The 13,015-nt window shown below is 43.9% G+C and overlaps 1 long non-coding RNA gene and 2 other non-coding genes across 3 annotated transcripts; all 3 read left to right on the forward strand.

The window, feature by feature from the left end:
• Positions 1-4,885: 4,885 nt before the first annotated feature.
• Positions 4,886-7,862, forward strand: LOC114907479. Its single transcript, XR_003796747.1, has 4 exons — positions 4,886-5,226; positions 5,423-5,462; positions 5,931-6,137; positions 7,043-7,862. It is a non-coding gene; the product is annotated as an uncharacterized LOC114907479 (long non-coding RNA).
• Positions 5,281-5,343, forward strand: LOC114908187. The gene has a single exon (XR_003796882.1). It is a non-coding gene; the product is annotated as a small nucleolar RNA SNORD48 (small nucleolar RNA).
• On the forward strand, positions 5,765-5,831 carry LOC114908186. The gene has a single exon (XR_003796881.1). It is a non-coding gene; the product is annotated as a small nucleolar RNA SNORD52 (small nucleolar RNA).
• Positions 7,863-13,015: the final 5,153 nt, after the last annotated feature.

A 13,015-nucleotide genomic window follows, 5' to 3' on the forward strand; every position in this document is an offset into this window, starting at 1 on the left:
AGCTGGAGCAGGTGTGTAACCCCATCATCAGCGGACTGTACCAGGGGTCGGGTGGCCCCGGGGCTGGCGGCTTTGGGGCCCAGGCCCCTAAAGGGGGCTCTGGATCTGGCCCCACCATTGAGGAGGTGGATTAGGGGACTTACTGTTGTTTCTCTGTATTCCTCTTTGAGACAGAGGAGACCTAAGGACCTTGGTTATTTCCCTGTATGTTAGTCCTCTACTATAGCAGTTCATTCTAAGGTTAGCTTTTAACCTTTAATAATTAGTTTGCTTGTCTTTGTTATTTCTTTATGTTATAACCAATGTGTTCACCACAATTATTTGCGTTTCATGTAAGTTGGTAGTGTAAGCGTCGCTTTCCTTTTTTTTTCCCCCCTCTCAAATGGATTAACACTGCCACCTTCTGTCCTATTTTTTGCCTTGTAAACATACCAAAACTCATGGAATTAAAAATGTATATGCTTAAGGAATAAGAATAAAGTGTTAAATATGTATGTCTGCTTTTATTTGGGGAGGGATAATAGTCTCTTCTCTGAAATCCATAGACCATGAAAGGGCTGTACTTCTGAAGAGAGTATCATACGTATTTGGAGCCGTGGGTATGGCTGTTTTTGTTGGGACTTTATTGTAGGTGGTAAATCACATCCATGACAGAAAACAAATTCCAAGTGCCCATTTTCATTGGGGTGGGGTTTGTTTTAGGTACAAGTAGGGATGGGAGCTGCCGTAGGGTTTTGGGGAGGAGAGATTGTTGTGGTGTTAAAGGCAGTGTTGAGAGGGGTTCATGGTTCCTTAGGGTCTTGCACTCACTGTGTGCAGACCTGTTCATTTCTTACTAGACCTGTGAGTCTTCCAGTCTTTTATTTATGAATTTAGGGGTGGACAAAACAGTAAAAATGAAATGCAGATTCATACTCTGTTTTATAAATCCCAGTTGAGTGAGTTAGTGCAAATTATTTAGCCTTAGTTTTGGTTGCCTCCTTTCAAAATAAAGCATTTGTCTGAATGGCCTCAGTTCCAAAGATCTAGATCATTTTGAGCAGAAATGTGCTGTAGGCAAGCAACATGTTCAACGAAGGTCACTGGAGCTGCAGTTATTCAACTGAGGGTCTGGGGGAGTGAGATACTGAGAGTTTGGGGGCATGGCAATAAAGAGGAATGGGCCAGGCACTGCAGCTGTTTCTCTGAGTCACTCCAGTAATCCTCACTAGTTCTCATCACACCACCCTCTAACTTAGGTATTGTAAAGTTTCTTTTTCATAGGTAGCCATGTGGAGGTGGTCACTTAAGCTATATCCAGAGCAAAACTAGGGAGGAACAAGTGATGATTTGGGGGCCAGGGTTTTTTCACACTGCCTGAACACTGGGGCTAGTGTGGGTGGTTCCTGTCTGGCTGTAAGTGGTGGTTTTACCCCAGTTTTAACAATCAGTAGCCTTTTTGTTCTTTTCATGGACAGTCTCAAAACAAAAGCAACTTAATAGCACATTTAATTATGAACGAAGAGGAAATAAAAGCTGTGCAGCATAGATCTGGGGAGATGGGCGTTCCTCCCACACAAGCCCTTCCCTCGGGGCTGCTTCTCACTGGAGCAGTTAAACGTCCTTAACACTTCCTCTAGCCTGATAAATCCCAACCTTGTTTTTCCAAAAACTGAGCCTGGGAATATCTACTCCAGAATCAAATTAAAGTTCCCTGTGTTTTATCTTTCAATAAATCCTTCCTCTCTGGGAAACTGAAACATCTTAGGAATGACAAAGTATGGGAAGCCTTGTAAAAGAAAAGCTTGTAAGGAAATAGTATAGTTTTGGTTCCTGGGCCAATTCTCAAAGGCCGGTCTTACTTACAAGATAGATGAATTGTAATATTATAGGCTCTGACCATAGCATATAGTATGTGCAGTTTAACTGCCGCAGCAGCAGAAATTGGGGGCTTGCTTAACTTTTAAAAAATTTAACCAGTCAGGCAATAGAGGGAATAAACCTTGGTAACTTCAAATCATTGGAGCCATGGTTCTCCAGCCCAGTGGTATATTGAGATCATTTGGGAAGCTAAAGAAATACTGATACCAGTCCCGCAAGAGTCAGGCCAACAAATTGGCCTGGAAGTAGGCCAAGTAATTGTATAGAATTAAAATTGTCTCAGTGTTTCAGCCAAAGTTGAGAAAAAGCCACTGCACCAGAGGCTATTCCTGATTATGTTTTTAGAGGTACGGGGACCCAAGAGAGGCAGGACAGGAAGGTGTCAGTGCTTCCAGGAGCAGCAGCTGGTGGCAAGGGGCTTTCTGCTGTGAACCAGAGCTGGAAGCCTTCCAAGGCCTTAAAGTGTTGAATCACTGGCAGCAGCAGTGATGATAAAGGTTAGGGAAATCGCCAGCAACGGTTTAACGGGCCAAAGAGAATTCCTGAAGCCGGGCCAACTACTTTCATGAGTCCTCATTAGGGAAATGGTTCATTAAAAAGCAACATCACGAAATTCCCTGGTTTCCCAGTGGTTAGGACTCGGCGCTTTCACTGCGGGCCTGGGTTCAATCCTAAGATCTTGCAAGCGGCGCAGCACAGCCAATAAAAACAGCCACTCTAGAATATGAGAAGTCATCACCTACCTGTACATATACACTTCCTGAAACTTAAAGTCATTTTGCAACATCAACCACAGGTGGAACTCAACCACTGGGAGCTGAGAAATGTGTCAAATAAACAGATGAATACTATAGGATTCTTGGAAGAGGTTTTTAAAAAATATTTATTTTCGGCTGCGCAGAGTCTTCGTTGCGGCACATGGGATCTTTGTTGCAGCATGTTTAGTTAAATTCATTAACTTGAGATGTCTGGTTTTCTTTAATTTTTTTTTAAATTTAATTTTATTTTTTATACAGCAGGTTCTTATTAGTTATCTATTTTATACATATTAGTGTATATATGTCAATCCCAATCTCCCAGTTCATCCCACCACCATCTGCCCCGCCACTTTCCCCCCTTGGTGTCCATACGTTTGTTCTCTACGTCTGTGTCTCTATTTCTGCCCTGCAAACCGGTTCATCTGTACCATTTTTCTAGCTTCCACATATATGCGTTTATATACGATATTTCTTTTTCTCTTTCTGAGTTACTTCACTCTGTATGACAGACTCTAGATCCACCCACGTCTCTACAAGTGACCCAATTTCATTCCTTTTTATGGCTAAGTAATATTCCACTGTATATCTGTACCACATCTTCCTTATCCATTCGTCTGTCGATAGGCATTTAGGTTGCTTCCATGTCCTGGCTATTGTAAATAGTACTGCAATGAACATTGGGGTGCATGTGTCTTTTTGAATTATGGTTTTCTCTGGGTATATGCCCAATAGTGGGATTGCTGGATCATATGGTAAGGCTATTTTTAGTTTTTTAAGGAACCTCCACACTGTTCTCAATAGTGGACATACATACACTACCAAATGTAAAATAGATAGCTAGTAGGAAGCAGCCACCTAGCACAGGGAGATCAGCTCTGTGCTTTGTGTCCACCTAGAGGGGTGGGATAGGGAGGGTGGGAGGGAGAAGCAAGAGGGAGGAGATATGGAGATATATGTATATGTATAGCTGATTCACTTTGTTATAAAGCAGAAACTAACACACCATTGTAAAGCAATTATACTCCAATAAAGATGTTAAAAAAAAAAAAGCTACAATGAGGTATCAACTCACACCAGTTAGGATGGGAATCATCAGAAAGTCTACAAACAACAAATGCTGGAGAGGGTGTGGAGGAAAGGGAACCCTCTTGCACTGTTGGTGAGAATGTAAATAGATACAGCCACTATGGAGAATAGTATGGAGATTCTTTAATTTTTTACTTTAGTTAATTAATTTTTTATTTTTTGGCTGCATTGGGTCTTCTCTGCTGCGTGAGGGCTTTCTCTAGTTGCAGCAATCGGGGTCTACTCTTCGTTGTGGTGCGTAGGCTTCTCATTGTGGTGGCTTATTCTTGTCGCAGAGCACGAGCTCTAGGGGCACGGGCTTCAGCAGCTGTGGCACGCAGGCTCTAGACCACACGCTCAGTAGTTGTGGCGCAGGGGCTTAGTTGCTCCCCGGCATGTGGGATCTTCCTGGACCAGGGATCGAACCCGTGTCCCCTGCATTGGCAGGCAGACTCTTTACCACTGCGCCACCAGGGAAATCCCTAGTTTTCTCTAATTGACAGTAATCTTACGAAGTGCCGACTACCCGATCTTTCTCGCAAAAACTCTTTCATAGCCTGGCTCCTCCCTTACCTCTTCAGGGCTGAGAGGCTGCGACCCGGGCCTAAGTCCTCAGTTCTATCCACTAAATAAAACAGATTCTCAACGTTTAGGTCGTGCATTTTTTTTCAGTGGACACAATTATACCTTAATAAAGGTGCTTAAAAAAAAAAAAAGGACAGGAAGTTTAATGTACCTGACAGGTCTTGCACATTCAGATTTCGCTGGCTAGACAGAGCAGGGTGACAGTCCCTTGGAGTGACCCCCGAATCCAAACCGGGACAAGTGAGAACTAGAGAGAAGTCTTTTGGTTACACAAGCAGGGACTGGACTATCTGGCAGGCCATCCAGGAAGAGCGTTCAGCTGCGCGCGCACCTGGCAGCATCGGGGACGTTCTCCGGCCTGGCCAGTAAAGTCGCCTGTTTTTTGTTTTTCAAAATTCACAAAACATCTCCGAATATTTGCCCAGAAGAATGTGAAACGTTCACTCATTGCCTCTCTTTCACTTAACTTTAGTCTTGTTTGGACAAGCTATGGGGAAAATTCTGAGGGTCGAGACAGGCATCTCAGAAGACAGCTATAGGCCCGTCAGGCCCCGACGCCACGCCGCCGTAAATAAAAGGCCTGGCCCAGGCTTCATCGTTCTCTTTGTGCAGTGAACTCGTGGCTGGGGAAGATGGTGGGTTTGGGATACTCGTGGCGGCAGCTGTGCAACCTTCCGAGAGGAAGGCGACCGCCTGCGCCATCTTTGCACAGCTGCCGGCGTACAGGTACCTCAGTGCCTCAAGGCCGTGTTGGACACTGAGGGGATCGAAGTCTCGGGCTGAGCAGGATGAACTATCATTACAGACTAGAATTTCTGATGTCTTTGTGACTCCATTGCTTGGAACTGACCCAGTCCAGGGCAGGGAGACTCGTCTGGTAGTCGCCCTGGCTTCTGCTAACTCACTGGTTTCTTCCCAGGCCCCTGATTCTCGAAGGAGGGTCCGCAGCGCCTCGAAGGTGAGTGGATTGTGCGATATGGAGTGGCTCGTGGTTGTACTGGGGGAGGATGGGGGTGATGATGATCCCAGGTGATTCTGAGTGTCTCGCTGACGCCATCACCGCAGCGCGCTGACCACTTCCATCCCCCGGGTTGGGATCCCTAGTATTTGGCCTCGGGAAAGCCACTTATTCGTGTGTCTCGTTTCTCCATTAGGGGTTTAAGACGTTCACCGGTGTGTTATTTTTGAATAAAGGTGAGTGTTAGGTGTGCGGGCGTTCTTAGTATCTCTCACGTTTTTAACTCCCCAAAGTTTTGTTTGAGCCTTGCTAGACCTGCTTTCTCCACTTGTTTTCCTGCTATAAACTACCTTGCATGCTGGGCCTCCTTGATGGAGCTGTCCTCCGCAGTTCTAAATTTGTTTCCTACTCCTTTTCTCTCCTGAACTTCCCATCCCTGAATTCTTAATTTGCTAGATCCTTGTACTGGGGCTGTTGTCTTTGAATGTTGTAGATTCCTTCCCATAATGGCCTCCCTTGATCCAGGTCTCCCTAAATTGGGAGTGATGATTTCTCAGACTAGAGTCTCTGATGCTGATTCTGATGTCAAAATTAATTTCTGACTCATTTGGGGAACTGGATACTTGGAGTTTTGAGAGGAGCCAATGGGAGGGCTGTAACTCTGCTTGTATTTCTCATTGGTGGTCCTGCTTTCATCTTTCTAGCTTGAGAGCTTTGGAAGCCCAGCAGGGGCAGTGCCCCTTCACAGAGATTCAGGGATAGCCTGGTGGCTGAAGGCCTAAAGTTTGGATTTTTCCTCTTGGAGAAGTGCTGTTGGGATAGCTGGGATGCCCAGGTAATGGTTCCTGCCACTTCATCAGCAAGCTGTGACAAGAAGTAGAGAGTAGCGTGCCTTCTACCTGGGTACTGTGGTAAGTCTCTTGTTGGTTTTTCTACCAGCTCCAGAGTGGTAATGGTGACCTGGTTGGACTAGAGTCTCTGAGAGCTTCTGAGGATCTTTGAAACCACCTGATCCACTCTTATGCTTCTTTCCACATTGTGTGGCAATTCCCCTGCCCACCCAGACTTTTCTTTTTTTTAAAGTAAAACTGGTATATAACTACATTAGTTTCAGGAACATAATGTTTTGTACATTTATATACACTAGAAAGTGATCACCACCATAAATCTAGTCACCGTGCAGTTGATCCTTTTTGCCTAACCACCTTTCCCTCTGATAACTACCAACCTGTCCCCGTATCTATGATTCATGCTCTTTTTATTTTTATTTTTTTTATTTTTTGCGGTATGCGGGCCTCTCACTGCTGTGGGCTCTCCCGCTGCGGAGCGCAGGCTCAGCGGCCATGGCTTACGAGCCCAGCCGCTCCACGGCATGTGGGATCTTCCCGGACCGGGGCATGAACCCGTGTCCCCTGCATCGGCAGGCGGACTCTCAACCACTGCCCCACCAGGGAAGCCCCATGCTTTTTTAAAAATAAATTTATTGTATTTACTTATTTTTGGCTGCATTGGGTCTTCGTTGTGGTGCGAGGGCTTCTCCTTGTGGTGGCTTCTCTTGTTGCGGAGCACGGGCTTTAGGCGTGCGGGCTTCAGTAGTTGTGGCACGCGGGCTCTAGAACGCAGGCTCAGTAGTTGTGGCACATGGGCTTAGTTGTTCCGTGGCATGTGGGATCTTCCCGGACCAGGGCTCGAGCCCGTGTCCCCTGCGTTGGCAGGCAGATTCTTAAGCACTGTGCCACCAGGGAAGCCCTAGATTAATGCTTTACTGCCAGTTGCTTGCGTGTTACTAATATGTGTTGCTTTTATGAAATTTTAGAATTTTGCTGACACAAAGGATATTCTTTACCTGGTGTTGGACAGATCCTTGGAACTTCACATCTTTCCCGCATTAACCCGCGTGAGCAGCTGTCAATCTCCTGGGGTGGAGGAGACTGTCTAGAAATTTGGGGACCAAAATCAATTAGGTGGCCTTTACTTCGTCTTACCCAAAAGACTCCAATAAAATATTTTAAAGCAAATAAAAAATAGATTGGTCTCAGTGAAAACAAGACGGTACAGAAAGGTTTAGGGACATGAAAGGTTAACCACCAGTGAATGAGCATCACAGTTGACATCTAGCTGTACTTCTTTGCAGCCACATACAAAAAGTAGATTCGCCACATATTGACACCAATGTTAAGGATTTCTAGATTGATTGTGGTAGTATTTTTATGTTTGAGGTTTTTATTACGCCATTCACACAGACATCCAATTTGCCTTTTGATCAATTGGTGAAAACATAGGTTGTCCAGATGTATTTTAAAAGAATATACTGGTGGTTGCCAGGGGCAGGGAATGAGGAAATGAAGAGTTACTGTGTAATGGGTATAGAGTTCCATTTTAGAAGATGAAAAGAGTTCACGGGGATGGATGGTGGTGATGGTTGCTCAATGTGATGAATGTGTTTGTTACCACTGAACCTTATGCTTAAAAGTGGTAAAGATGGGGAGGGGGATAAATTGGAAGATCAGGATTGACACATACATGCTACTACATATAAAAAAGGTAACTAATAAGGAGCTGTTGTATAGCACAGGGGACTCTACTGAATACTCTGTAATGGCCTATATGGGAAAAGAATTTAACAAAAAAGTGGATATATGTATAGCTGATTCACTTTGCTGTATACCTGAAACTAACACGACATTGTAAATCAACAATACCCCAATAAAAAATTTTTTTAAAATGGTAAAGATGGTAAATTTCATGTGTGTTTCACTGCAGTAAAAAATAATGGGGGAAAAGCATACTCTGTGCTCCTATTTGTCATCTTCATAAAGGAGATTCCCCACCAGCGTGTACAGAGTGTGCTGCTGTAAGGCTGTATTGGACGTTAGCCAGCTTCTGGTAAGGGGGCATTTGAGTTTCTGTTCACGGTATATACCACTGCTGATTCCCTATTTGCACCCATTTGAAGTTGTGTTGTAGAATACATTTCCAAAAGTAGAATTTCAGAGTCAAAGGATTTGGGCATTTAAAGTAATGATGTATGTAACATAAAGTTGTCCCAGTTTATACTCGTAACAGCAGTCTCCTTCAGAGTGCCTGTTTCTCTACCTGCCATCACTACTCCAGGTGGATTGTACCAGTTTGTGTACCTAATAATTCATTTTTTTAAAATAATTCATCTTTTAAATATTGCACATCTTTTGCATCTGTTTTCCTATGGAACGTTTCCATCTTGGACCCCACTCAGCAAAGATTTTTTCCAACTTTTATTTTCCTTAATCGTCTTTGCCAGGTCTTTTTTTTTTTTCCGTCCTTGAAATTGCCCCGTTTGGTACTCTCTACAGGACGCAGTTACCTGCTCCCATTGCTATTCCCTGACCACGAGTTCTGTATAATCTTAGCAGCCACCATATATTTAGTGCTTTGGTCTGTCCTAGGCTTTTTGTGTTTCACTTCATTGAATCCTTAAAACCTTGCAAAGTAGATATGTATCTACCCTACCTTGCAAGTAAGGAGAAGAAAGCGCAGGGATGTTAAATAATTTGCTTAAGGTCACAGAGATGGGAGGTACTGAGGCCCCTGGGCTGGACACTGGTGTTTGTCAAGTGGAGTAAAATTGAAGCTTGGTTCTCACCCAGACACTCTAAGGACAAAGCAAGTGGCAGAAGCTGAGCTCTGCTGAAGTTAAGAGATAAGATGACCGACCACTCCTGAGGTCAAGGTAAACTTCCCTGTCTACACATGTGCAGGAAGGCTCCTTGGGGGTCAAAAAGGGAGGGGGCACCACCCCATAATAAGTGTGGACATACCCCCACAGGCCTCTGCAGTGGAATCCATCTTGGCAAAAAGCTGCACTCCCATCTTGGGGAGGGTCCTAGGACTGGTCTACTGTGAAAAAAGAAAACAAGATAATTGGCTAAAGGTAACCATAGACCCGGAAGACCCATCCTATATGTGATTTAAATCGCCCTTTTCGGTACTCCTCAGAGAGGATGCCCATATCCTTTCTCTCCGTGTATTTCTGCCTTGCTTCTGTCTTAAATAAACTGTTTCTCTGTGTGCTGTTCTCCCAATTGTGCTGTGTCTCTAATAATAAACTTTGTACCTGTTCTTACAGTTTTTGCCTCCTTGAAACATTCTTGCTTTCAAATGGGGCAAGAGCAGGGAACTTTGCTTCTAGCCTCTAGCAACTGGTGGACTAGCCGCTAGGTTCTATTCCCGGGCAGGAACTAAGATCTCTCTTCAGGACCACTCACTGGTCTCTCCGAGATCAGTGTCAGTCAGGATTCAAATTCCTTTCTTTCTAGTATATAATGTACCTACGGCCTAGCTTTAAACATTTCCAATAACTGAAGCAAACCTTTCTTTGATTCCGTTTTTCTTTTTCTCCCTCCCACACAGGATGTCACCCAGCTGAATTGTGGCTGTATCATTCTTTGTACTCTGATTTCAATGCGTCCCTAAAATATTGTTTGGTTTTGTATTTTGTATCTTTTTGAGCTTCATAAATATGGACTAATACTCCACGTAGTTACGTTGCAGCTTGGTTCTTTTTTGTTCACATACTTCCCTATAGTTTAGATTCTACACTTCCAAACACATTTCTGCCCATTTTTATTTAGGCAAAAAACAAAAGAACAATTCTAGGTTGACGGGTGTCTCTGGGTAGTGTACATGAGGACTTGCATTTGTAAGTGCATTTTTCTAGGGTGACAGTATCACATACGAAGCACAGGAGACTGGTTAAGATGTAGGGAGCCAGACTGAATACTTATAGCTGTTCAACTTTGGCTGAGTTACTTAGCCACTCTATTTCCTCATTTGTAAATGGATAAAAGAGTACCTACTCTTACGGAGTTGTTAGGTTTAACTATATGTAAATGCACTTAAAACTGCCTAACATAGAAAGCCTTATTTAGGCATTAGCTACAATTATATTATTCCAAATAGCTTAGACATTAGCTAACATAGCCTAGTCAGTACCTCATCCAGTTTTCCTTAGTCTTTGACATTACTATAAAATGGTCAACTTCATTCCTTGTCCATAGGGTCTCTTCTGCATTCTCTTGCCCTTATTTGTATGATCCAAGTCCTGCCCTAGGTGTTCAGACCCTCCTTCCTGTGTCAGTCCCAGGTTTAGAGTATAAGATTGAGGGACTTCCATGATGGTGCAGTGGTTAAGAATCCAGGGGACATGGGTTTGATCTGATCCCTGGTCCAGGAGGATCCCACATGCCACGGAACAACTGGGCCCATGCGCCACAACTCCTGAGCCTGCGCTGTAGAGCCCGTGAGCCACACTGTTGAAGCCTGCACACCTAGAGCCCTTGCTCCGCAGCAAGAGAAGCCACTGCAATGAGAAGGCCATGAGCCGCAACCAAAGAGTAGCCCCCGCTCACTGCAACTAGAGAAAGCCTGCGTGCAGCAACGAAGACCCAACGCAGCCATAAATAAATAAATGAATAAATAAATATTAAAAAAAATGATTGAGCTACAGCCATGGTGAAGATGGTCACGTGAACTTTTCTTAATTCCAGGCATGGAAATCACTTTGCAGTCCTCTCATTCTTGAGCCCCACAGCCTCTCTTCACAGGGGTGACAGTGATTTGATAAAACCCCTACCCCAAAGCACACTGAATCTTCTTCACCCCCAGGAGCACTTTCAGAAGTAACCAGTCCTCCCAACCCACTAGGCAGATCTCACAACTCTCTAAAATTCATCTACGCAGAGCCTGGCCTGCCATCTCAGCTACTGAAGACCGTGAGCCTCCCAGGCCTGTTTCCCCAGGCCTCTCATCCCTGGAATCCTTAGCAACTGGCTAGTGCGCAAGCCCCTCCAGAATGATACCTCTACCTGCCTGTTGCCTGTGCCCGAGCCCTTGGAGTCTGCTTGAGTCCTGTTTGCATATTCTATATCCAATTTGTCAGCAAATCATGCTGGTGATACCTTAACACCAAAATTTGGCCGCATCTCACAACTCTACTGCTCCTTGACTCTGGTGGGATCCACCATCGGCTCATTTCGCTCCTCTGTGTGATGCAACAGCCTCCAACAAAGCTTCTGGATATAATTTGGTTTGTGAGGAAATCCTAGAGCCAAGAAATAAAAACTGTTTTGGATATTGTTTGCAGGAATATAACTTTATAGAATCCCTTTGGAAAACAGTTTAGCAGTACCTACTAAAAATGAGGCATGCTCTCTTCAACCCGGTGTTTCCACTTCTGGTGATGCACCCTAAACACTCACATACAGATACAAGGATTAATATACACATCCTTGATGGTACTGTTGGTTAAGGGGGAGAAAAAAAGGAACCCAAGTGTTCTCCAATAGGGAAAAATGGGGGTATATTCATAAAATACACAATGTGTTACATGCACCAGTAGGATGACCAACATACCAGTGTGGATTAATCTCACAATGTGAAGAAAGAAAGCAGATAACAGAAAAACAGTAATGTCATGCTTAAAACATTTACCACTAAACAATATATTGTTTAAAGTTCCTACTGTATAGCACAGTATATTCAATATCCTGTGATAAACCGGATAGAAAAGAATATGAAAAGGAATATATATATATATGTATAACAATCACTTTGCTGTAGAGCAGACATTAACACAACATTGTAAATCAACCATACTTCAATAAAATAAATTTAAAATATATATATATTGTTTGGAGTTAAGTATCATAGTAAAAACAAAAAGAAATGCATAGCACTGGGGCTTCCATGGTGGCACAGTGGTTGAGAACCTACCTGACAATGCAGGGGACACGGGTTCGATCCCTGGTCCGGGAGGATCTCACATGCCGCAGAGCAACTAAGCCTGTGTGCCACAACTACTGAGCCTGTGCTCTAGAGCCCGTGAGCCACAACTCCCGAAGCCCACGCGCCTACAGCCCGTGCTCCACAATGAAAGAAGCCACCACAATGAGAAGCCTGCGTACTGCAACGAAGACCCAACACAGCCAAAAATAAATAAATAAAATAAATAAATTTATATATATAAAAAAAGAAATGCATAGGATTGCTAAATTCAAGATGGGGTGGGCAGGGACAGTGATATAGTCAAGGAGGTGTATAGTCAAGGAGGCTCTATGGGAGCTCATTGTGTAATTCATATTTTCGTATGTCAAACTACTTCTTAATAACTTAAAAAACAATGTTTGGGACCTGTGAATCCAGAGGGCTGAGCACAGGCAAAAGCTTAAGTCAGCCCCAGAGACACCTCCAGACACAGGGAGCTCCCTTGGAAGACAACCGTTCTCAAGATGAGCCAGAACATCCCCAGGAGAACAAGTCAGGAGTCACAATAACAGGTGACTTTACAACTAAGAAACTCAGATGACAGCACGCTTGGAGACTGAAGATGTTCAAAGAGATAGAGGGGCTCATTCAATCCATTGTGCAGAAGAGGGCATTATAAAGAAGCAGATGGGTTTGAAAAGGAAACAAGTAGCAATTCTAGAATTGAAATGAACAGGTAAATTCATAAGAAGCACAACAAACAGGTTAAATAACAGACCAACTGGATAGAGAATTAGTGAACTGGAAGAAGAAATCATCCATAATGTGGAGCAGAGAAAACAGAGATGAATACGAAAAGGAGTTTTTAGGAAGGGTGAAATGAGATGCTCCAACATTTGGCATTGTTGCCTTCACCTTGCTGGTTTGTTAGAATGCTGCAGCCAGAACAGGCGCAGGCACCATGGTTAGCTCTGTGCAGTGGCATCTATGGGCATCTGGCTTTGAGAAGCTCAGGGCCATCTATTACTTTGTTTATTGTAGTACTTTC

Source organism: Monodon monoceros, unplaced genomic scaffold, assembly GCF_005190385.1.
Source record: "Monodon monoceros isolate NGI ecotype Baffin Bay Population unplaced genomic scaffold, NGI_Narwhal_1 Super_Scaffold_3, whole genome shotgun sequence".
NCBI lineage: Eukaryota > Metazoa > Chordata > Mammalia > Artiodactyla > Monodontidae > Monodon > Monodon monoceros.